Here is a 24,597-nt window from a genome sequence, read left to right on the forward strand (position 1 = left end):
ATATCTCCCAATTTTCTATAATAAAATGTATTTTTCTCTAATAATAATAAGTTTGAAAAACATTGTTAAAAATAGAAAGAGGGGGTGTCTGGGTGGCTCAGTCGGTTAAGCTTCCAACTCTTGGTTTCAGCTCAGGTTGTGATCTCAGGGTCTTGAGATCAAACTCCACATGGGGCTCTGCCTCAGCGAGTCTACTTGGGATTCTTTCCCTCTTCTTCTTCCTCCCCTCTCCCTCTGCCCTTCCCCCCATTTGTGCTCTCTCTCTCTCTCAAATAAATAAGTAAATAAATAAGTAAATAAAATCTTTAAAAATAAAATAAATAAAAACAAAAAGACCTGGGGTTTCAGGCATTATATGAGCATCTGATCCCAGCCATTAATTCTTTGTTTTGTGTTTTGGGGTAATTTTTGAGCTCCATGCCTTTCATCTTTTCACTATGGACCAATACTATTAGCTTGATTGTTCAGTTTTTCAAATATTCAGCTCCTTGCCTTTTACAGCTGGCTTTGGATTGTTTCAAAGGTTAAATGAGGTACTTTCCATGATTGGAAAAATACACAGCAGAGGTTGGGGATGCTGTAAGCTTAGGAATGCAAGGAGATGACACTTCAGGTAATAACACAATTCATCGAAACCCCTGATAAGTGCTGGGGGGATATCTATAAAAATTAATAGGTTATCTTTACATTATTTGTCTGTTTTAATTATTTGCCTTTTTCTTGAGTCTTCATGAATAATGGTACTGTGAGCCTGACCCTTTTAGAAAAATGCTACACTACTGTAATTATATTTTAGAGATACAATATTATGTGAAAAGTCACCTTGATACTATTCAGACATATTGTATTATGTCCGGGACGAAGATCTTCGACGAATGCAAACTTTCCTGACATTACTCATTACATTTAGTGTAGCTAGGTTGGCTGTGTGCGTATTTTTAGCTCCACTAGATAAATTAAATTGGATTGTGTTTTTTATGTTTTTGCATTTCCAGACCTTCAGGATTTTCTGAAGTCCAAACTCTGCTTATGTGGTAGCTTGAAAATATGTCTACAAATTCTTTGGTATTGCTTCCTGAAGAGGTTGAGTCTGATTCCTCTCCCCTTGAGGGTGGGCTCTACTTATGACTCACTTCTAACAAATAGAACGTGACTAAGGTGATGGTATGTGACTTCCAAGACTAGGAGCTAGAAGTATGGCCTCTCCTTGCTCTTCTTTGATCACTCATTCTCAGGGAAGCCAGCTGCCATGTTGTGAGAACACTCAAATAGCCCTATGGGGAGGCCCACTCAGCAAGGCACAGAGGCCTCCTGCCGACAGCCATGGAAGCAGATCCATCGGCCTCAGTCAAGCCTTCAGATGACCGCAGCCTTGCCAATGTCCTAACTACAAAATCTCGAGAGACCGTGAGTTGGAATCACCCAGGTAAGCTGCTCCCAAATTCCTATTCCACAGAAACCGTGAGGTGGTAAATGCCTATTGTTTTGAGACACTGTTTTGGAGTAATTCGTTAGCAGCAATAGATAAATAACACAACTTACCACATAACTTTACTGCTGGAAAACTCTCCTGAGAGATTTTATATCCACACCATGTAGTGCCTACCATAAGTAGGGTCTGAACTTCATGGTAGGTTCATAGTGGTGAGGAACCAACCCGGGGAGCGCCTGGGTGGCTCAGATGGTTAAGCATCTGCCTTCGGCTCAGGTCATGATCCCAGCGTCCTGGGATCGAGCCCCATTATCGGGCTCCCTGCTCGGCGAGGAGCCTGCTTCTCCCCCTCCTACTGCTCCCCCTGCTTGTGCTCTCTTGCTCTCTCTGTTAAATAAATAAATAAAATCTTAAAAAAAGAAAAAAGCCCGGAATCTGCTATGGGGCAGCTTATCTTTGAATTCCACAAACATGGAGTAAAAGAAAAGGAGCCAAACCTTTGTGATGTTGAGGAAGTTACTTAATATCACTTGCCCTTGATTTATGAAATAGAGAATAATATTTACTTTGCATTGTTGTGAGGCTGAGAAATGATATTCAAGTACCTAGCACGAGTTGTCACTCATAAGTGCTTGCTATTATTAGTATAGAGGTGGATTTTCACCGGCAGCTTTTTTTTTTTTTTCAGACTTCTAGTTAGAGCCCCTGCATGATGCCAAAAATGTCCAGTCATTGCATGACTGTGGAAGGCAGCTTTGTCATTGCTAGGTTTGAAGAGTTAGTAACTTTACTAGGAAAAGCTCTCCGCTGTCTTTCTCAGAACTGTTGGTTTGAAAACCTCACAGGTAAATGATGGTGCCATGGTTTAGATTTGACTGAGTACCTCTCACAAGCTGGTTGTAAATATATCTTCTCGCTACGAATCATTTCGAATAATAAATAAGCAAAGTTTTCACTCTGACGTGCCAACATACTAAATGCCATCAGCCATTTTGTTGAAAGGTAGAGGACTATTTCTCATGCTGGACCATGTGTGTGACATTTTATTCCAGAGCCATCCTTTCACCATTTAGATAAGTACTTATCAATCATCACATTATTTAATCCAAAATTGCACGGGTTCCTCCTTTCCTCAATTATATTGTAGGTTCAACTCCATCTCATCAATTATATTGATTTCTTAAGCTGTTGAGACGAGGGGATCTGACACGTACTCACTTTATCCACCTCTGCTCTAATATTGCGGGAATTATCAAGAGAAAAAGCTCAGAACCTAAAGTTTAGGTAGAAGATCAGCAATTTTAAGAACCCAAATGTAGATAATCGGTGCACAAGGTGAAAGAATTAGATGGTGAGGAACAAGACTGTCGCTTCTGGCCGGAGGGCAGCTCTCCCTGGCTGCCAGGTCCTTATACGCATAATCGCAGCCCCTGGTTCGCTCTGTTGTTATGGCAACCACCGCTGTATATCACACTAAAATCTGGTATTGAAATGTACTAGAAGCACAAAGCATACATTTTTCTTATTTTTCCCAAGTTCTTTTTTCATGGGTTCATGTAGCAATCCAACATGAAACATTTATTGGAGCTTTAAAAATCATAAATCCATCATCTCCCACTCTGAGATTTAGAACTAGCTTCTCCGACTGTAATAGCAATTCCCCACCAAACGGATGGAATACATTTCAAACCATTAGACTTTCTTTGCAAAGAAACGGGGGTGGGGGGGGAGGGATTGCCCTTGGCGATCTTCTGTGAAGCTCATCTACATCACTCGTTCCCTGATGTAAGCAGAATTAGTCTTCAGATTCCAAACTGCCGAGAGAGAGAGAGAGAGAGAGAGAGAGAGAGAGAGAGAGAGAGAGAGACGATGTGGGGGGATTTTAAATGAGGGGTGACAGTTTTGCTTCTTTTCCACAAGGAACAGGTCAATGTTGAAATTCTCGAGCTGCTCCGTTTAATTCACACGGTAAAGTCAGAGGCTTCTTGAATGAAGAGAGCAGCCACTAGCTATGAGACAGACTGTTATCAGAATTGCTGGCATTCAAATAATGCGGAGAAGGCTGTAGATTAGAGTTAGATACAGAGCACTAAAACTGATTTAAAACAAAAAAAAAGCTTTCAGTGACCTAATTCAGGAACTACCTAGGATGCCTCCCGGAAAGAATTTTGCATTAAGCATTCAGATCAAGAGAAAGACCCACATCCATTTATCTGACACATTTAATTCACAACATTATTCCTCTTTCTCTAGGGAAAAGATTATATAACCGAAAATATCATAACGAATGGAAGTAGGACACAGGAAAACCCCGTTGTCGAGAACATTGCTGGTCCGATGTGAGTTCTTGCAAACATTTCTTAGATGCAAACCTAACAGCTGTTTTCAACATTAATATTATTATAATACTCATTGCCAAGACTAGACTGTATTGCTAAGAATTTGTGAAGAACTCAAAGATTTGGAGTTTTAAATCTGCTTTTTCAATATTGGAGATAATCCTCTGGTTGCAACATCCTTGCCTTATAATTTTTTTTTCATGGAAAGGCCATTGCAATCATCTGGACAGTCTCATCAGAATACAGCTTGAGAGGAAGGAAAGATCTTCTTTTAATAGCTAAACAACCCTAGGATCGCATTTATAAACTTTAGGAATGGAAATAAAATTAAAGGTTGAATGAATTAAAATGTCCTTGAGCTAGAAAGTAAGATAGGATGGAGGGGAGAATGTCATCCGATTTATTTTGCTTCCGTTCAAATACCGTAAGCAAACTCCAGCTACTCAGAGGCCTCCTTAAGGCAATATCCCCAACTAGAGGTGGTAGAGAACGGAACGAGGCCACAGCAATCCCCAGTTGGGCCACTGTCGAGGAAGCTGCTGACCTAGTGAGTTTCTGGAATAGGTATGCGGTGTCATCAGAGAAAATCGCCCTCTGCCTGCACAACTAACATCTGACTTTCCTCATGAGGAGTCGCGTCAAGCAAGCTCTTGATTAAGCAGGTTCTGCATTCCTACTTGGTCTATTAAACCAAGGACTGTGCTCTTGGCACTGGGGTACCCAACCTGAGCCTGAGCACAGATCAAGGCACACCCTGGACAGTGTAAACTAGGATATTTTCATCATAGCCAAAAGCTCTGTTCTAAATGCAGAGCAGGTGATAAAAATTAATCAAGATTAATGGGTTGGCTTTAGAAAGGTTCCTTGAGATAACATGCAAGCTTTGGATGCTTTAAATTATACGACATCTTCCAAATGAAACATCACATGTTTTGGTGGCTAAGGGAGAAATCAATAAAGAAATAAAGGCTGCATCTAATCATAGAACCTATGGGATACTTTTCAGATTTTTAAAAATTTCTTCAACAAAAATGCATGGCTCTTCCCCATACCAGATACTGTGCCGGGCATGCATTCAAAATCAAAGAGGTATACATCCTAGCCTCATGGTATGCTCTAAAGAAGGTCAAACAACGAGATATGAATGAGCAATACGGGTGATCAATACCACACAGGAGACCCTCCTCTGGGTGTGCAGAGGTTCTCTGGACCCCTTCGCAGTAAGGGGGCATTGATGCCCCAGCTGTTGGGAATGTTCCCTACTTACTGCTTTCAGCTGACGCCCTCCCCAGCAGGAGAGCGCACTGGATTAGCCATGTTTTTGCATAGTAAATCTATCCAGGTATAAAAGGAAGGATTTCTTCCCTTCTCTGGGACGTCTCAGAATTTTCAGGAGACATAAACCACTGGGCAGCCATAAGCGCAAAGAGAAAATTCAAGGGAGGCAGTGATTAATGTTTAAGAGAGGGAGGTCATAGCAAAGCAGGTTTTCCTTATTTGATGTAACTGATTTTGCGACGTTTGGGGCTTGGGGTTGCAAAGGAAACAGTGTTTAGAGACATGGTGAGTTCAGAAGGAAAATCCAGTGTTGGCCAGAAAGAGATTAAAGGCTCAGCTGGGGCAGATAGAACAAGGCACCCTTATCCCTGTGATTGAGAAAGGTCTTCCTTTCTTTTAAGATTTTATTTATTTATTTGTCAGAGAGAGCGCGCACAAGCAGGGGGAGCGGCAGAGGGAGAAGGAGGCTTCCCGCCGAGCAGGGAGCCCGATGCGGGGCTCGATCCCAGGACTCCGGGATCACGACCTGAGCCAAAGGCAGACGCTTAACTAACTGAGCCGCCTACGCGTCCCTCTTTTGGTGTTTTAATGTATTATTGCTTATCCTAGAATTTTGAGATTGAATTTAAAGCTTTCTGGTTTGAGCCCGTTCTGCACTTAAATTCAGGAATGTCCTCTCTGCTTCTTTCTCCACCTCTATCTGCGTGTGAAGAGTAAAACCCACAGATAACTCAGTCTTCTGACTGGAGGGAAAAAATCATCCAGTTCCTTGCTGGTCGGAGTGTGGTCCTTGGACCAGCGGCATCGGCAGCATATGGGGGCTTGTTGGAAATGCATGCTTTCACGCCATACTCTGCACTTGCAGAATCAGAAGGTGCACTGTAACAGGACGCCCAGGAGATTCGTGCGCATGATCAGGTCTGAGAAGCAGTGTTCGGATTCAGGGGTCCTCAAAGTTGAATGTTCAGCAGAATCAGAAGAACGAAGGGTGACCTGTTGGACTGCAGATCGCAGGGAGCACCCCCAGACTTTCTGATCGAGTAGGTCTGAGGTGGGGCCCAAGAATGTGCATTTCCAGCCCATTGCCAGGTGCTCCTTCTCCTCACTAACTGGGGGACCAGGGTTCCTCTCTGCCGCTCACCAGCTGCGTGATGCCGGGAGCTCTCCTGACCTCTCCAAGACCAAGTTGCTTTTTGTGTTACAGGGAGTGATGCTAACTTCATGGTGAGAATGTGAAGACCTTTTGAAACGCCAAGCACCTGACCCAAGTCCCGTCACAGAATACGCTCTTCAAATTGGGGTCTGTAGACCAGCAGCACCAGCGTCCCCTGGGAGCTTGGAAGACCTGTGGTGTCTGCCCCCACCCCAGACCTGTGGCAGCAGACTCTGCAGCGTCACAAGAGCCTCAGGTGAGAATTATGAGTGTTAAAGTCTGAGCGGAGTTCTACAAGCACGTGGGTCCTCATTTCCCAGTTCCATGTGAGGGTACTGAGGCTCAGAGAATAGGGGTTTCTAGCCCCAGACCAGGCATCGGAAGCTTGAACCCCTAAATCTCCCCCATTGTTCCCACTCTCTCCGATTGCAGCTGCACCCCGAGGATTTGATTCCCCATCTCAGGTGGGAACGCTCACCCTCACCCCAAGCGCAGGTTTGCAGCGCCCTGGGAGGCACCCAATGCAGAGAACGCGTATCCACAGTGAACTTGCCTCCTGACCTGGGGCTCCTCCAAGAAATAGATCGAGCCTGAGAGGAGAGAAAGGATTTCTGTACCTGAGGGTTTGCTTGTTGGACTTTGTGATTTTTTTGTGTTGGATCTTCACGCTGAGGTTCTACGGGAATCCTCGTGGGCAGGAGAGGAGTAGGAAAGAGAAGGTATAAAAGCAAAAGCCACACAGGGTATAAGGAGTCCCGTGGGGAAAGACAGACTCTGGGCTGCCAAGGAGAATGACTTGCTCACAGGGAGAAACTGGGTTCTGTTAGAACACATGGTGCAGCTAAGTTCCCACCACAGAAGTCAGCCCCCTCAGTGTTCTGGTGTGGGATTCTTTGCGAACAAAGTGCTGTTTGGGAATCATTACCATTTGTAGCTCTTTTATTGTACGAACCAAATGAATCCTTCCTGAACATTCTAACAAACACAATACAGAAGTGACTTTAGCAGAGTTAGAAAGGTAGCATTTCTTTTTTTGCATACTGATGAGTACTGACATCTGAAAAGTAATCTGACAGGAAATATAAAATAACCAAATTTATTTGATAATAAAATTCTGGAAACTGTCCTTCCCCCATAAGTGCATGGCTAATTTTGTCATCGAACTTTCTCTTCGACACCTCTTGCGTTGTGACTGAAGGAGTCTGCTTTCATTTCATTAGACCTCATGGACCCGGGACTCCTTGTTCTTTCCTTGAAGCTGAGGGAGGCTGGATGCACATAAACAAGCCGTCATCCCAAATACCATGGCTACAAGATTTACACTGCCCATTATAGTGGAAATCAGTACAGCGATACTCATTTTAGAGCTAGAAGAAGTTCAGAGATGGGAAGTAATTTATCCAAAGTCATGGCCTGTCCAGGTTGGGGATATGCTTAAAATTTAGATCCCTAGTCTGAAGCCTCTTCATATAAAGCATAGACATAAAAATGGTGAGTTCCAAGTAAGAGCTAGATTTTAAACTTTGAGTCTTGATTTCTTTGCCTAGCTATATTTTCTCCTCCCTGGCCCTTAAGCATTGACATCTCCTGGATATAGCTTCCCCCCAGAAGCAACTTTGGGGAAAATGGATTTCAGCTGGGCCTTAATCAAAAGCCCCCTTGTGAAAATTTGGCCTCCAGTTCAAGACTGAGCAGAGCCCCTTTGGATGAATCCACAACTCAACTCATTTAATGAATGAGGGATCTCAGAAATTTGCCTCCTCCCACTCCAATCCCCAAATACACTCCGGGATTCAGTGCGATGGGAAAATCAAACAGTGACTGCCTCTAAGCAGGAGAGGATAGTGATTTTTGGCCGGGAAGGAAGGAGCAAGGGGGGAATTTTCTGGAGGGAAAGTAATGACCATTTTCACCGGGGTTTGGATTAGGTGGCGCGGCGCACATTTGTCCAAACTCACAGATACACTGAAGATTTGTGTGTTTCATTATATGTGAATTTTAGCTATCCTAAAACCTTGGGTAATGAAACAAACTCCCCGGGAAAATATTTGGGATGGTGACAGGGTTAAGAGCTAGAAATGTTAAATTTGCATTTTTATCAGCTCTGTCATCATCCTCACCAACCACAAAATACAAAAGTCTTTAGACCACGTCTGTAGAGGGTGGGGTGGGTGGAAGTAAGAAGAAGCCAAAACCTGTATCTAAAGTACACGATGCATGTTCCGGGGCAATTGTCTTTCTGCTGGCACAGCCAGGAAACCAGACCTTTGCCCTGAACGGAGCAGGCTTCCTTTAGCAGCTACTCCTTAGGTAAAAATAATCACTAGGGTTGTGGGGGGGTGTGGAGGGCGGGGAAGCTGAGGGGCGGGAACTCCGTCGTGAAGCCCCTGGAGGAAACCCCGTGTAGGGTGGTGGGAATTGGGCATCTCCGATTCTCTGATGTCTTCCCCTAAGTAAACGTAGAAATGGGTCAAAAACTGGCAGGGAGGAGAGGCCCTGCTTCAGGATAAAATCCATTACATTATGGGTTTGGGAAAAATTTAAAAAGCATGTGGGTAAAGAATAAATGTTACTAAGACTGTACTGTTTGAGGGTCTTCCTGTTCGCACTTTGAGAATTACTCTGTTTCCCCAGTTTACCAGTGTGGTGCGCTGCTTTTATTATCATGCAAATTTCAAGCCTAGAAAACACAGAGAATAATATAACAAAGAGTAGTATACCCATGATTCAGTCTCGGAGCACCCAGCTGGCTCAGTCCGTGGCACCTGTGACTCTCAGTCTGGGGGTCGTGAGCTCGAGCCCCATGTTGGGCGTGGAGCCTACTTAAAAAAAAAAAAGTATGTTTCCATGATCCAGTCTTGTCGGATTACTGTTTTTTTCTTTTTTTAAGATTTTATTTTTAAGTAATCTCTACACCCAACGTGGGGCTCGAACCTACCACCCCAGAGATCAAGGGTCACCTGCTTCACTGACTGAGCCAGTCAGGCGCCCCGGGATTACTTCTTTTTCGAGATTGCAAGGGTGTTTTACTTTGTGATCAGTGATTATTAATAACTAAATAGTTCAAATGAATCAGAGTTGTCCTTCTATGAACACTTATATCCTCTTGGCTTTTTCCTCACCTTTATGTTATATGTACTTGGATATAGGCGTTTGGACATGATAATTGGTAATTGGATACTCTCCTGTTTTCCTAAACAGGTACATATATCTCTATGAGTGACTGCTCTTAGCTTTTGCTATTTATAATTTATAGAGTTTTTTTTTTTTTTTTTTTTTTGCTTAAGAGACTTATTGTTAAAATACTTGAGGCATATCTGCTTTTTTGCTCTACAGACTCTACAGTCTGGTTGCTTTATAATTTTTTTTTTTCAGCTTTATGGAGATTTAATTGACATATAACACTGAGATTAAGGTGTACAACATGATGATTTAATACACATATATATTGTGAAATGATTACCACAATAATGTTAGCAACACCTCCATGATGACTTTTACAAAAATTTGTTGTTTACTTTTTGTTGTTGTGATGAGAACACTTAAGGTCTATTCTTAGCAACTTCCAAGTATATAATACAGTATTGTTAACTATAGTCACCATGCTGTACATTAGATCCCCAGAAATTATTCATCTTATTACTGTAAGTTTGTACCCTTTGACCACCATCTCCCCATTTTCTGTATCCCCTAGCCCCTGGCATCCACCAATCTACTCTCTCTTTTTTTAAGATTTTTAAAATTTATTTATTTGAAAGACAGCACACACGAGCAGAGGGGGGAGAGGGAGAAGCAGACTCCCTGCTGAGCAGGGAGCCCAATGCGGGGCTCGATCCCAGGGCCCTGGGATCATGACCTGAGCTGAAGGCAGATGTTTAACCAACAGAGCCATCCAGGCACCCCACCAATCTACTCTCTGTTTCTGAGTTTTGCTTTTTCAGATTCCACATATAAGTGAGATCATGTAGTATTTGTTTTTCTCTGATATATTTCACTTAACATAATGACCTCAAGGTTCATCAATGTTGTTGCAAGTGGCAGGATTTCCTTCTTTCTCATGACTGAATAATATTCCATTGTGCATTTACTTATGTATATAATATAATATCCATATAGAAACATCTTCTTTATCCATTCATCCATCCAGAGATACTTCAGTTGTTTCTGTACCTTGGCTATTGTGAATAATGCTGCAATGAACATAGAAGTTCAGATATCTCTTTGAGATCCTGATTTCATTTCCTTTGGGTATGTACCCAGAAGTGGAATTGCTGCATTGTAGGGTAGTTGTGTTTTTAATTTTGTGAGAAACCACCATGCCGTTTTCCACAGTGGCTGCACCAAGGGATACTCCCACCAACAGTGCATGAGGCTTCCCTTTTCTCCACATCCTCTCCAACTTCTGTTAGCTCTTGTCTTTTTGATACTAGCCATTCTATCAGGTGTGAAGTGACAGCTCATTGTGGTTTTGATTTGCATGTCCCTGATGATGAGTGAGTGACGTTGAGCATCTTTTCATGTGTCTGTCGGCTGTCTGGATGTCTTCTTTGGAGACATGTCTATTCAGGTCCTCTCTTCACTTTTTAAAATTGGATTGTTTGGATTTTGCTATTGAGTTGTATGAGTTCCTTATATATTTTGAATATTAACCTCATGTTATAACACTATCAGCAATTTCAAAATTTTAAAATGGAAATCTTTATTTGTAATGTAAGTCAGCCGTTCTCCAACATTTAGTCTTTTTTTTTTTTTTTAAGATTTTATTTATTTTTTAGAGAGTGAGCGAGAGAGAAACAGCATGAGAGGGGAGAGGGTCAGAGGGAGAAGCAGGCTCCCCGCTGAGCGGGGAGCCCGATGTGGGACTCGATCCCAGGACCCTGGGATCATGACCTGAGCCGAAGGCAGATGCTTAACCATCTGAGCCACCCAGGTGCCCTCCAACATTTAGTCTTAAGAATCATTGACGACTCCAGAAAGCTCATGTTTGTGTGGATTTTATCAATTGGTGTTACCAGGTTAGAAATAAAAGTGGATAAAAATGTCTAAATACTTATTTATTAATTTATTTAAAATCACAATAGCAAACCCAATATATGCTAACATAACACATTTTCATGAAAATAACTATTTTCTTAAATAAAAAATTTATTGGGAAAATGGCATTGTTGCACATTTTTGCAGTCTTGTTCATGTCTGCCTTAATAGAAGCTGGATTCTCATATTTGCTTCTATATTCAATAGATTTCTTTAAATGATTTTATTTATTTGAGAGAGAGTGAGAGAGAACGAGAGGGGGGAGGGCCAGAGGGAGAAGCAGACTCCCCACTGAGCAGGGAGCCCAATGCGGGACTCAGTCCTGGGACTCCGGGATCGTGACCTGAGCCGAAGGCAGACGCTTAACCAACTGAGCCACCCGGGCGCCCCTGTATTCAATAGATTCTGAAACATTGTTTTGTTCAGAAAATATAGAGGAAACCCAGCCTCCCAAGGATAAGTATTTGGAAATAGGAGGAGTATATTAACAACTTTTTCAGGTAGTTGTGGATATTCTTCTTTGGTAGTACACCAAGTTGTGACGAGTGGTAGTTTCTTGAAGAAAATATACGTTATGAGATTTGAAACCATAGTAATGACGTTTTTGTACTCTGTTACATTAAAATTCATTGGTTTATCTTACATTTTGAATGAATATTTTACCCATGCATGATTTTGTAACATCGTGTGTTGGTCATGAGGGAAATATTGTTTCATTGAGTTACGCAGATCTTCCTTATACAGTATAAAATAAAATCACACTCATTAATGCCACTGATCTCCTGAGAGAAGTCTTTAAATGATGGGAAGCTGTCAAGTCCATGGGGCATATTCACGTTTTCTAAAATTATAATTGTCACTTGAAAACTCAAGCTCAAACTCAAATTTTATTATTGGCAGCAAATACTGTCAATTGTTTTCCTCAAACTGACAAGCCCATTTTGTTCATTTTTGAGAAAATGTCTGCCTAATCCTCAACTCTGTAAAAACCCCTGGTTGTCAGTTAGCCTTTCAAGTTAAAATAGTATCACGTGAAAACAGCAGCTAGTTTACCTGGCAACTCAAATATTGGCACTTCAAACAGTCGCTGAGTGCTTTTCTTTTAAGATTTTATTTATTTGAGAGAGAGAGAGAGCGAGAGAGTACGAGTGGGGTGAGGGGCAGAGGGAGAAGCAGACTCCCCGCGGAGCAGGGAGCCCGATGTAGGGCTCCATCCCAGGACCCCCGGGATCATGACCTGAGCCGAAGGCAGACGCTTAACCGACTGAGCCCCCCAGGTGCCCCCGAACAGTCACTGAGGGCTTTTCCTTGAGACAATATATGAACATTGGTAGGCAGCAGAAAGGATTTAGACATACTTCTCATTTTGTCACACAGAATTTAAGAACATGTGTACTCAAGGGTTGAAAGATAGTAAAAGTAATAATTTTACTGGCGTTTGTGTTTTCTGCAAGTGCATGGTGGTGAGAACACAATCCCCATTAGTACAGCGTGCGCCAACGCCTTCATTCAAGTTCAGGTTCCAGCACCTTTACTCCCCACTGCTTTGTAACACTAGTGCAAATATCAGCATGGTGAGAAAGACAAATAACATCTTTGAGGCATTAGGAGAATAGTTTTGACTTCACAGAACCCTTGAAAGGGTCTTGGGGACCCCCCAGGTATCTGGGGACCACACTTTGGTCAGAATTTTGGTGTCAGAATTTTACCTATTTAGCATTAACAGATGAATTTAGCATTCTTTTACTCAGGAATTACATGTGTCTATACACCACAATGTGCCGGCAATACAATGGTGGGCAAAAGCAAAGTCTCTGCCCATATGGAATTTCTATTCTATTGGGTGAGACAAACTGTAATCCAATCATTGGGTAACTGTAAACGTATAATTGTCATAAGTGCCATGAGAACCACAGTAGGGGCAGTTGGCTTAATCTGTGGGTGGGAGGTTGAGATACAGTGTTCCTGAGGACCTAATGTTTGCCTTAAAACCTCAAGGGTCAATAGGTGTGAGCAGGTAGAGGAGGTGGCGATAGTGTTCCCAGGCAGCGGGACCAGCATGTGCAAAGGTCCTGAGGCAGGAGGGAGCTTGGCATGTTGCAGAAATGGGAAACAGCTCTGAAAAGGAGGGAGGCTGATGGGAGATAATGACAGAATGGAAAGAATAGATGCGAATATATTGTAGTCCCCACTAACATTTTGGCTTTTATGCAGAGAACAAAGAGGTGCCATTGAAGTGTTTCTAGAAAGGGTGGCTTGATGGAATTGGCAGTATAAGAAGATCACCTGGGCAGCAGTGTTGAGAATCAATGGATGATGTTGGGGGGTTGGGCAGATGAATGCAGGGAACCATTTTTCAGATGGGGAGACTCAGAAATGTTGATGTTTGCCAAGAATCGCACCACTCCCAGTCTTAAAACTAGACTTTCCACACTGTTTTTATTTTTCAGCTCCATTGAGGTATAATCGACAATTAGAATTGTAATATATTTATGCTATTTTTTTCTTCAAGCAACTGAATGATATTTCTGATATAGAGGCTTCTAGGTTTGGGGGGTGGGCGGTCACGGACACCTCTGGGATTCTACTGACAACTAATAACCTTCTCCCTAGCAAGGTTCACATTTGCACACACACAAAATTGTCACATTTCTAGAGGTTTTCTTTTGAAACCCATTCAGAGATTGCCCAAGACCATTTGAAACCCAAGGTTAACAAGGCTTATTCTAGGGCCTTTCAAAGCTATCACTGGTGTTAAGTCTGGTCACTGGTAGATTTTTTAAATAATCATCAAAAACACTAACCACTTTAGATTTCCAGATTAAAAATGGGTTACTCTTCATAGAATTACCATGTAACCAGCAGTTCCACCCCTAGGTATGTGTTCAAAAGAATTGAAAACAGGTGTTTAAACAAAAACCTGTACACACGTCCATAGCAGCACTATTCACAGTAGCCAAAAGGTGGAAACAACCCAAATGTCCTTCAGTGGATGAATGGATAAACAAATTGTGGTCCTAGGCATACAATGAAAGTATTTGGCAGTAAAAGGGAATGAGGCCCTGCTGTGTGCTACAACATGGATGAACCTTGAAAAGACTATACTAAGTGAGAGAAGCCAGATACAAAAGGCCACACGTTGTATGATTCCATTGATATGACATGTCCAGATAAGTAAATCCTTAGGCAGAAAGTAGGAGTGGTCGTCTGGGACTGGGGAGGGGACAAAGGGAATGGCTGCTTTGTGGGTACAGGGTTTTTGTGGTGATGAAAATGCTCTGGAATTAGATAGAGGTGATGGTTGCGCAACATTGTAAATGTACCAAAAGCCACAAAGTAGACAGTAATAGATGGGCTTTTTAAAGACTTTAAACCCGACGCACCATTCTTTGTATTTGTTCTTTTTGGCCTCTTTCCTGAGCTGCTCTGGGTCAGCTATTCCTCCCTTGTCGACTACAGCAGTGGTTCTCAGAGGTGGGGGCGGGGAAGGGGAGGTGGATTGTTGGGACTCCCAGGGGACATTCAGCAATGTCTGGAGACAGTTTGGTTGCCAAGACCTAATGCTATCTAGTAGATAGAGACCAGGGATGTTAAATATCCTACGATGCACCAGACAGCCCTCATAGCAAAGAGTTCTCTGACCCCAAATGTCAATAGTGCCAAGGCTGAGAAACTCGGGATTATAGTATTGTTATCGTATAATTGAAAATGCCAATACCTACTTATTATGGGCGTTCTTATGGAGACAGCTCCCATTCTCTTGGTCTCTAGGGCTTGTGATGCCAAATGCTGAAACAGCCCCAAGGAGAGGGTTCTGGAACTCTATAGGGAAATCAAAGACCTCAGCCTTGTTATTTGTGGATCCCACAAAGGCTATATCCCATAAGGTCCTAGGGACAGCATGGAACTAGAAAATGGAAGTTAACCCTTCCATGTCTGGCTGCATGGTGTCTGCATGCTGGCCACCTGGCAAGGATGAGCGGATAAAGAATACAGCATAAGAACATGATCTATAAAGGAAGGAATGAGCATAGCACCATTTTTCTTTATCATTTCAATTATTCTAAGAATTGCATCGTCCATAATTTCATTCTGAACCAAGGTTTATTTATTGATTTTTTTTTTTATTAATCTACTTATAGAAGGTTGGTCCTTTTATCTTACAAGGAAAACACTGGCTATATGGATCAGTTTCATTCTCTTTAATATTATTTGAATATTGGTAAAAACAAATGCTTTTAAAACAGGCATGATCTTGAATGAGAATCAGATCCTCCATTTTAAAAACCTTGTCACTGCCTTTCTTGAAGGGAGCAAACCCATACTGCATAAAATGGCAACAGATTCTTAAATATTCTCCTTATTATTCTGCAGAGAGATGACATGTTCAGAACACCCTTAACTACACTTACTCACATTACTTTAGAAAATACCTTAGGGAAAACCTTCAGTAATTATTTACTTGCTGGAAGATTTACTCTCTGAAAAATTATGCTTGGTCTCTCCCTAGCTGGCGAAAAATGTCACAACTAGGACATATCATGTTGAACACATTGTTTGACAATTTGGAGGTCACATGGGGGAGGGGCTTCATTATAGTTCCTCTCTAATGGGTTTGGCAAATGCATCTGTACCTGCCCCTGCAGTGGTAAACTCCCCAGCAGTGACCATCCAGAATAAATGGAAAAATCACGTTCGAGGACAGGGAGCACTTGCTTATGTGAATTCACTCATACTGAAAATGCCAGGAAGTCAAATTCACATTTTTCTTCATCTAGGGGTCTGGCTAACCCTTTCTAATAACAGTGCACACTTCTATGAGGCCACTGAGGCCAGGACGTCATATGTTTGTGATTGGAAGACTATGGCTACAAAAGGAAGTGATGTATTTGAAAGAAATTAACAAATACACACGAGGGTGGGTGTGAGTTTCTCAGCATGGAAACGGATTCTGTCCTCAAATGGTTGCGTGGAAACATCTGTTTCAAACCATTCTGAACTAGGAAGAATGTGGGGACCAACCATATGGCTTACCTCACCCTCTTGACCTAAGGGATGGTGTCTGGGCAAGGGAGGAAACAGAAGTGGCCTTGGAATCACATCCTTTTAAAAACAAAACAAAACAAAAACCATGTCCTTATGCTTTTTTGAAGGGTTTCTTCACAGCATAAAATTCCCCAAATATCCTCTTTGTGTTTATTTTTTTAACCCCTTACACAGTTTCCTCACGGTTAGTATCTTTCATGACTGTGGCATATTTGTCAAAACGAAGAAACTGAAATTGGTGTAATTTAACCAAGCCCCAGACTTTATTTGAATTTCACCAGTTTTTCCATACTGTCCTCTTTCTGTTCCAGGATCCCATCCAGGACACTACATTGCATTTAGTCATTATTTCTCCTACTCTTCCTTCTTGGCTTTTGAGGACCCTCTCTTCTTTTGCCTGACTATAAGCTTCAATGGGCTCTTAAGAAGCCCTTCTAAACATACCAGGGCCAACATTTCAATTGTGTCTATTGTAAGGGAGAAAAAAAAACCTTTCCCTCTACCTTCTCAGTCCCTGCAGTTGGGTCCCACTGACAAAAGACAGGTTAACAAGGGAAAAACTGAGTTTATTAACATGAGCAGAGTGTGTATATGTGGAAGAAATTCAGTGATAACTTAAAGTGGTGGTTAGAACTTAAGCTGTTATGGCATCTTAACAAGGGCAATAGATTTGCAGAGAGGTGACAAGACAAAAGGAAAACAGGCTTAGGCTTTTAGGGGTGACAAGCCACAGTAAAGTGAATATATGTGGGGAAACTAATGGAAGATAATGGTTAGCTAGTGAAGTTTGTTATGGATAGATTCCTCTCATCTCCAGACTAATAAGAGGCTACGGTTGTCCCTGGTGCTTAGGAGTCTAAGAATTGTCCTCCTCTTCCTGGTATGAGAGAAAGACACCTTTACAAATGGAATTTTATGTTCTGCTCTGAGGCAAATGGGGAGAAGGCAGAGAGCTATTTTTGGCATCTGCTGTTTCTCAATTTTCTTCAGCTCAAAATCTTATGCCAAAGTAGTTTATTTGGAGGTGGCATATTCTGATCCCCTGCACTATAATTCAAAAAACAAATAAACCAAAAACGAACAACAACAAACAATTTTAAAAACCAATAAAAAAAACTTGGGAAAATTTAAAAATTCAGTCAAAAGGCTCTCCTGGTTGCCATTTTACCTACATAAAATCAGTCATCATCCATTTAATGAATTTATTTTCTACGATTTTTAGTGCCTGTTCTGGCATAACTCAACATATAGCTGGATCTATCTCATGGGTCAGAACAAGAGGTCATCAGGCAATAGGAAGGACTAGACTAGGCCAGCAAGGTATTAGAAACTAGACTTCTGGACTGGGAAAGGACAGAAATTTGGACCAGACCATGCCTAACTATATGAGGGGAAGTTCAGAGAGCGGGACCATAGAACATCTGGGAGACCCCAGACAGGTAGCATCAGAAATTGAAGCAAATAGTAGGAGCATGGGGACAAGGGGTTGAGAAAGGTGGGCGGGCAGATGGACTGGCAGTGAGTGCCAGACAGGGTTAGGTGATGTGCAGGAGCCAGTCAGCCATGAGCAGGAGGTTGGCCAGAAAGAGCAGAAAGGACATCAGCCTGGCCTCATGCTGCCTGTGAATCAGAGGCAGGATCCTGGTTTGAGATCTCAGAGCTTAGGTTCTGAGTTGTATCTCTGGCAGGGTTTGACCATGCAGGGACTACCCAGAACCAGGATACCCGGGATACCAAGGTAGAGAGGTGAGCACAGGAACCCCAGCATTAGAATTAGGGCAAGGTAAGAGCAAGGTCAGAACCCAGGTTAACCTGAGATTATATTAACTTCCCTACCAAAAAAAAGATACTAAATTCCCCCTGAATAGGAAAAAAAATTACCACTAACTCTAACTCAGAGTTTCAACCTTGGCGCCAGTGAGATTTGGGACTGGATAGCTCTTTGATGCCAGGGCTGTCCTGTGACATCGTAGAATGTTTAGCAGTATCCCTAGCCTTGACACACTAGATGCCTACAGCACCTCCATCCCCTGCCAAGGTGTGACGATCAAAAATGTCTCCAAATATTGCCAAATGTCCCCTGGGGACAAAATCACTCCTGTTGAGAACTACTGCTCTAAAATGAGGCTGACCCAGTAAGAGGCATTAAATGGCCTCAGTTTTAGTAGAAAAATGTCTGGGGGAAGAAAACCAGGCCAGTTATTACAACCCAGAATAGGAATCAAGGGAAGTGACGCACCTAGTAAGGCAGTGTGGATGCAATGGCTCCTTCATAGAGAGCCACTGCATAGGCAGGTGTTAGAAAATGTTGGTCTTCAGTGGAGGGAGTCTGGGACCATAAATTGCCTTGCTCCATATCAACAATATATATGGTAGAAGTGGGTATGTATTCACTGATTTAATGGGTCAAATGAAATTGACTTGTGCTTAAAGCAATGTTGGATACATAAAGCCAGAAGAAATGAAAACTATCTTTGTGTTTTCATACCATGAAAGCCATCCTAGCCTTAAAATGCTGTTGCCCAATGTGGGACGTATTTTACTGAATAATGCCCTTTTGTACTCTTAAGTTTTTTTCCGTTGAGTCTTATAAAGGCATTGTGTAGAACTTTTTTATCCCAGAAAATAGTGGTCACTGAAGCATTTTGGTGGACTTGTTACCACTTATATACAGTTCTAGTGTAGATTTCTCTGATTTCCTGTGTGGTATTGATGTTTGGGAATAAACTGCAAAGAGCAATGATTGCCATATACTTTGCTGCTTAAATCCACGTGAATTTCTTAATTTCATGCCACGTTGCACCATTACACTGTGGTTGGCAACTTCCAAAATGGCCCCCACGATCCCCACTTCCTGGTAATTGATGTGGGAAACAAAGGCAGAAGAAAAATCATTAAATTTCCTTACTACCTACAGCCCACTGACAAGTCCTTGAAACAGGCAGAGTGACATTCCTCTGAGGACTCAGCTGCCTTGCTGTTAATACTCTGCAAAGGGCAAAAAGGCAATCTTAGCTCAACCCCCAGGATTCTCTAAGTCTACTTTAACATACAAAAATTCCTTTGGAAACTTCCTTTATCTCTACCCCCCAAGATGCATGTTGACATTCATCCCCCAAGCATATGACCCACTGATATACATCTGAAGGGTCTCATGACTGAGTTTTTCCTAAACAGTAATAAATGACCTTTCCCCAACAATAGCTAGCCCCCTCAGGATCCTGGAAATCTTGTTTCCAAAATACCTGGGAGGCTTGTGCTCTCCCTAACCCCCTCCCAACTTGAAAGTATATAATGGGCCACTCCTCATGACCCCAGTGCAGCTCTTTTCTGCCCACGTGTCCTGTCCCCGTGCTTTAATAAAACCACCTTTTTGCACCAAAGATGTCTCAAGAATTCTTTCTTGGCCATGGGCTTTGAACCCTAACGTCTCTCCTACATCAGTAGTCACACCTGTGTGGTCCCCTCCCTTTGCATGATGGCCGGACCTAGTGACTTGCTGTTGGCAAATAGAATATGGTGCAAGTGATAGGATATGGCTTCCAAGATCAAGTTCTAAAGATCATCACTTCAGCTTTGCCTTTTCTCTGGCTCTTCTTGCTTGCTCTCTCTGATGGAGCCAGATGCCATGTTGCAAACTGGCCTATGGAGAGACCTATGAGACAAAGAACAAAGAAAGACCTCTGGCCAAAAGCCAGCAAGGAATTGAGGCCTTCAGTCTCACAGTACGTAAGGGACTGAATCCTGCCCACAAGCACTTGAGCCTTCAGATGACTCTAGCTCCTGGCCAACACCTTGACCAGAGCCTGCGAGAGACCCAGCTGAGCCACTCCCAGATTCTTGACCTGCAGAAAGTGTAAAATCATAACTATTGTTATTTTAACTTGTTACATTTTAGGGTGATTTGTTAGGCAGCAATAGATGACTAACCCATACACTAAGGTCATTCTGCACTTCGATCTGTGGCCCTATTCTTGTATCGTCCAATGAGGCAACACACAGCTATGAAGACAAAACAATGAAACTTGAACTCCAGCTCCTGATGGGTAGAGAGGGGGCCCTGAGGTAGGAGGATGGCAACTGACCGTGACACACAGATTTTAAGGCTGCTGAGAAATGAAAGAGAATTACCTGCGGCGTGGAAACAGGAAGTCCACCATTTGTAGCCATAAGACAAAAAGACCCGAGTGTATCTAATCTGCCCAACAGGGGGAAGCGGGAGGAAAGAGAAAAGCAAGGAGCAGCACCATGAATACCAGGCGCAGTCTGCATTGCACAGTGGGGAAGGGGCACATCCAGGCTTTGAGGAGCACCAAGGAGTCCTGGAAGAAAGTGACGATGGTGGTTTCAGGGGAAATGTGAAACATGCTTAAAAATAGATTTCTAAAATGTGAGGCGTGATAAGAAGTAAAACATCTCTAACAACCACAACCGCAACCCCCACAAAAGAAGAAGCCTCAGCCTCCCAGCCCTCTAGGTGACTAAACTATACTGGATTTTCTGGACAATTCCATAGGCCCAACAGACAGGAAAGAGCGAGAGAGTCAGGGATGTGAGAGTCCATTCTTTGTAACTGGACAAAAACACTTAAAGACAATAAGAGTACTATTTATTGATCACGGTACGAAGCAGTTTACCGTTTCTTGAAACTTCATGTTTTGCAGCTGAGGAAGCTAAGCCCTCACAACCAAGGTGTGTGACTGGTGGAGCCAGCGGAAACCCAGGTCACTTGATTCCAAAGCGCGACCTTTACCCACAACCGTGCAGCCCAAGGTACGAGCAATCCGAACAGGATGGCCCTTGAGCTGAGCCATCCTGGGGACCCTTGCTGGGCCATGCTGGCCGGATCGCGGGAGGCGAGCATGGTGACCAGGGAAGGAGGGGACCCCACGGTTGCTCAGGTCACTGTTGACTGAGTATATGCTTATATACTAACAGGTCGTGCAGTCCTGTCCTTTGGTACTTAAGCATCCCATCAGATGTACCAGTGCAGGTGGGCGGAGAGCAACTCTGTTCCCAGCCAGTCTGGTCCCGGGCCTCCTTTCTGCAGGGTCCTGTCTCCACTTGTCACACAAAACCTGGATGTTTATTTCCAGCACAAACTGACTAAAAGTGAAGGAGAAACCAGACTGTCTGTTCTCTCGAGCATTTGTAGACAGACAACTTTTAAATAGAAGCACCCACATGGGATTCTGAAAGCTGCGCTGGCATGGTGAGTTCTGGTCGGAGATCCCTCTAGAAAGAGAAAACTCGAGCGACCGTCTTGTCTCGTGAAAAGGGGTGGGGCGTGGGATTTGGCTGTTTAGGGAAAAGCTGGTCTCTTCATCTCATGTAAAATCACAAGGCCATGGTGTAAATTTATTTTTTTTTTAAGATTTTTATTTATTTGCGAGAGAGAGAATGAGAGACAGAGAGCATGAGAGGGAGGAGGGTCAGAGGGAGAAGCAGACTCCCTGCCGAGCAGGGAGCCCGATGCGGGACTCGATCCTGGGACTCCAGGATCATGACCTGAGCCGAAGTCAGTTGCTTAACCAACTGAGCCACCCAGGCGCCCATGGTGTAAATTTAAAGTAGTCATAGAGTCGCCCTCCTCCAGCCTGGCTGGTTCATTTACGCCGAGTGCAGAATAGAGGGAGAAAGCCGTATATTTGGCCTTAGGCTGGGGGATGCCACTGACCGTGGAATATAAAGAAGTGCTTCTCCACCCTAGAGTCACCCTCCAAGGATTTTGGTAATCGATCTGCGGTGTGGCCTGGCCACGAGATTAAAATCTCCCCCGATGATTGCCATGTGAAGCCCAGGGTGGGGATCACTGATCTAGAGGGATGACAGGACGTTTGCAGGCACCACAGCTTGGATGGGGTTTTGCCACTTACGAGTTGGATCGAGGAAATGACCAGATTAGCCCGGCTCGTTTTCCCAATAAGCCACCCAGGTGTTGGCCCAGCTTTTCCCCTCTGGTGCGTGGAGGGAACTGTGGTCTGGTCTTCGTGACTTGCCTCTCTGTTTTGTTTCCCCTGTTTGCACTCGAAGGGAGAATTAACGCTTGAACTTCTTCTTTGTGCTTCCGTTTTATCATCCTCAAAGTGAGAAGAATAGTCAGGGATCGGTAGCGGCTGTTTTTGTCGCGGTCCTGCAGGGACATAGCTAATGAACCGGCCGGGGTGCTGTTGGAGTAGCATTTGGTGGCGAAAACTTGCAGAACCAGGGACAGTAGCAAGGGCGTGAAGCCCATTGCCTGGGGCATTCTAGCATGGCTGTGCCGGACACGGGAGAGAGACCCACACCCTGGGCTAAGCGAGAGGGTTAGGGAAGCCCAGACCCCTCCATGTATGAAGGTTCCTATAGAACTGTAACATGACAGAGCAAAAACCTTCCTGGTTGTAACTGAGCTGATATATGCAAGAACACTTCAACAGTTACAACATTATGCAAGGGAAGATGGAATTATTGTAAGTCTCCTATGTTTTCATGCATCCCATAGTCCTACACATCCTTGTTATTGCTCCATGTTGGGATTTTCCGGGGCCATTTTCCAGATAGTGCAATATACCATTTCTCAAACTTTCATGTGCATGCCAATCATCCAGGGCTCCTCTTAAAATGTAGATTCTGGTTCAGTGACCTGGATGGGGCCTGAGATTCTGCATTTCTGTATTTTCAGCATCTCAGTGATGCTGACGCTCCTTTTATAAAGAAGGTACCAAGCATTGTTCTAGTTGCTCCTCAAGGCACACATTACGGCCATCAAACGTTGCCCATTGCCATCTTTCTCTGGTGTATTGGCCTCCGTTTAGGGGGGCCAGATGAAACACGTATGTCCCAAACACACTTAGGTAAAAGTTTACTTCTCGCTTGTCTGAAATTCAAACATAACGGGGCTTCCGGCTAAATCCGGCTACGCTAAACCCCACTAGCCTCTTCCCACTTGTAATCTGCTGCCTGTAATCTGTTGGGGCAGCAGGAGTTGAAAACAGAGCTTGAAATGGGGGCTGCCAAGTGTAAGAAGCCCTCGATGTCCCCCCCCCATTTACACTTGCTTCCCCATCACGTCACACTATCTCTATTCTGACCAAATCTGTTTCCCCAACTCCTTACACCCGAGTTCTGAGACTCTGACACCCAGTTGCCTCCTCACCATCTCTGCCGGACTGTCTAGTGGGATTTCAGAACTAACGTGCTCAAAGCAGGACCTCTTGACTCACCCCTCCCGGGCTCTCCCTGGGTTCTACCAGCTTCTCCTCCCCTAGCCTGCTTCCCCGTTTGTGGCACCAAGGGCCAGCAACCTAAGAGCCATTTGGGGTGATCTTTTCCACACGCACCCCTTTCCAGTCCATCGACGTGGCCCTGGTGGCTCTCTCAGAACAGGGCTCCAGTCCATCTGTCCCTCTGTTAAAAAAGGAAATTCAGCTGAGTACATTTTAAAGCTCTTACTGACTTTATTCACTGATATTCATGACTCACTGAATACGCAGCATCCGTTCTAGCAAATAGAATGGAGATCCAAGAGCTGTACGGTATGAAAGACGTTTGTAGGTGGAAGGGGGCGGGACAGGGAACTTCCTGGGGAGCACTGGATTGTTTCAGGCAGTCACCTGCCTTTGGTGGCTGGCAGGGGTCCATCAGGCCAGTTACTTCACCTGTGCTGACCAGGTTATTCTAGATTGACTGGCTTAAGATCCCACTCCCGGGACAGGCTGAACCTGTAAGTAAGCCAAGTGATATGTCTCGGTTTGGTGATGTGGGCTTCACACAAGTGACTCCATTTTGGGCCTGTGGCTCCCTTTGGCCACCCCTCATTCCCACTGCTAAAATCCCTGTCTAGGCAATCACGCCCTCTTGCCTGGACCAGTGCATGGACTTACCTGGTCTAGACTCTCTTCTTGTCCCCTTGCCCCCGACTCCTCACAGAGCAGCAATCAGATATACCCCTCACCTCCTCCCTCGCCAGCTGGCACACCCAAAACCCCATAGCAGTTCCCTGTTGGGATTATTGACTAGAAGCTGGTTAAGTCTGCAACAGAGATTCCGAACTGGGGGTGATTTTGCACCCCCCACCCCGGGGCAATGTTTGGAGACACTTTGGGCTGTTATCACTGGGGGCATTACTGGTATCTGGTGGGTGGAGACCAGGGATGCTGCTGGGACAGCCCACACACGGATGCCAAAGAATGTCCAGTCCCAAATGTCAGTCATGGAGAGGTGGAGAAATGGTGGCCTGAGGTGAGTGGGGTCCCAGTGCTGAAGATGAAAGAGTGAAGGACGGTTTCATGCTGACACACAGTGCTGCATTAATGAACACCTTCATTCTCCAG

General features: G+C 43.8%; 1 long non-coding RNA gene across 1 annotated transcript; it reads left to right on the forward strand.

The window, feature by feature from the left end:
* Positions 1–668: 668 nt before the first annotated feature.
* LOC129046095 (uncharacterized) lies at positions 669–21,053 on the forward strand. Its single transcript, XR_008506835.2, has 5 exons — positions 669–1,426; positions 3,686–3,771; positions 5,915–6,089; positions 6,254–6,458; positions 20,947–21,053. It is a non-coding gene; the product is annotated as an uncharacterized LOC129046095 (long non-coding RNA).
* Positions 21,054–24,597: the final 3,544 nt, after the last annotated feature.

This window comes from Mirounga angustirostris, unplaced genomic scaffold, assembly GCF_029215605.1.
Source record: "Mirounga angustirostris isolate CCGP_5_RB_7025 unplaced genomic scaffold, mMirAng1.0.hap1 SCAF_11, whole genome shotgun sequence".
Taxonomy (NCBI): domain Eukaryota; kingdom Metazoa; phylum Chordata; class Mammalia; order Carnivora; family Phocidae; genus Mirounga; species Mirounga angustirostris.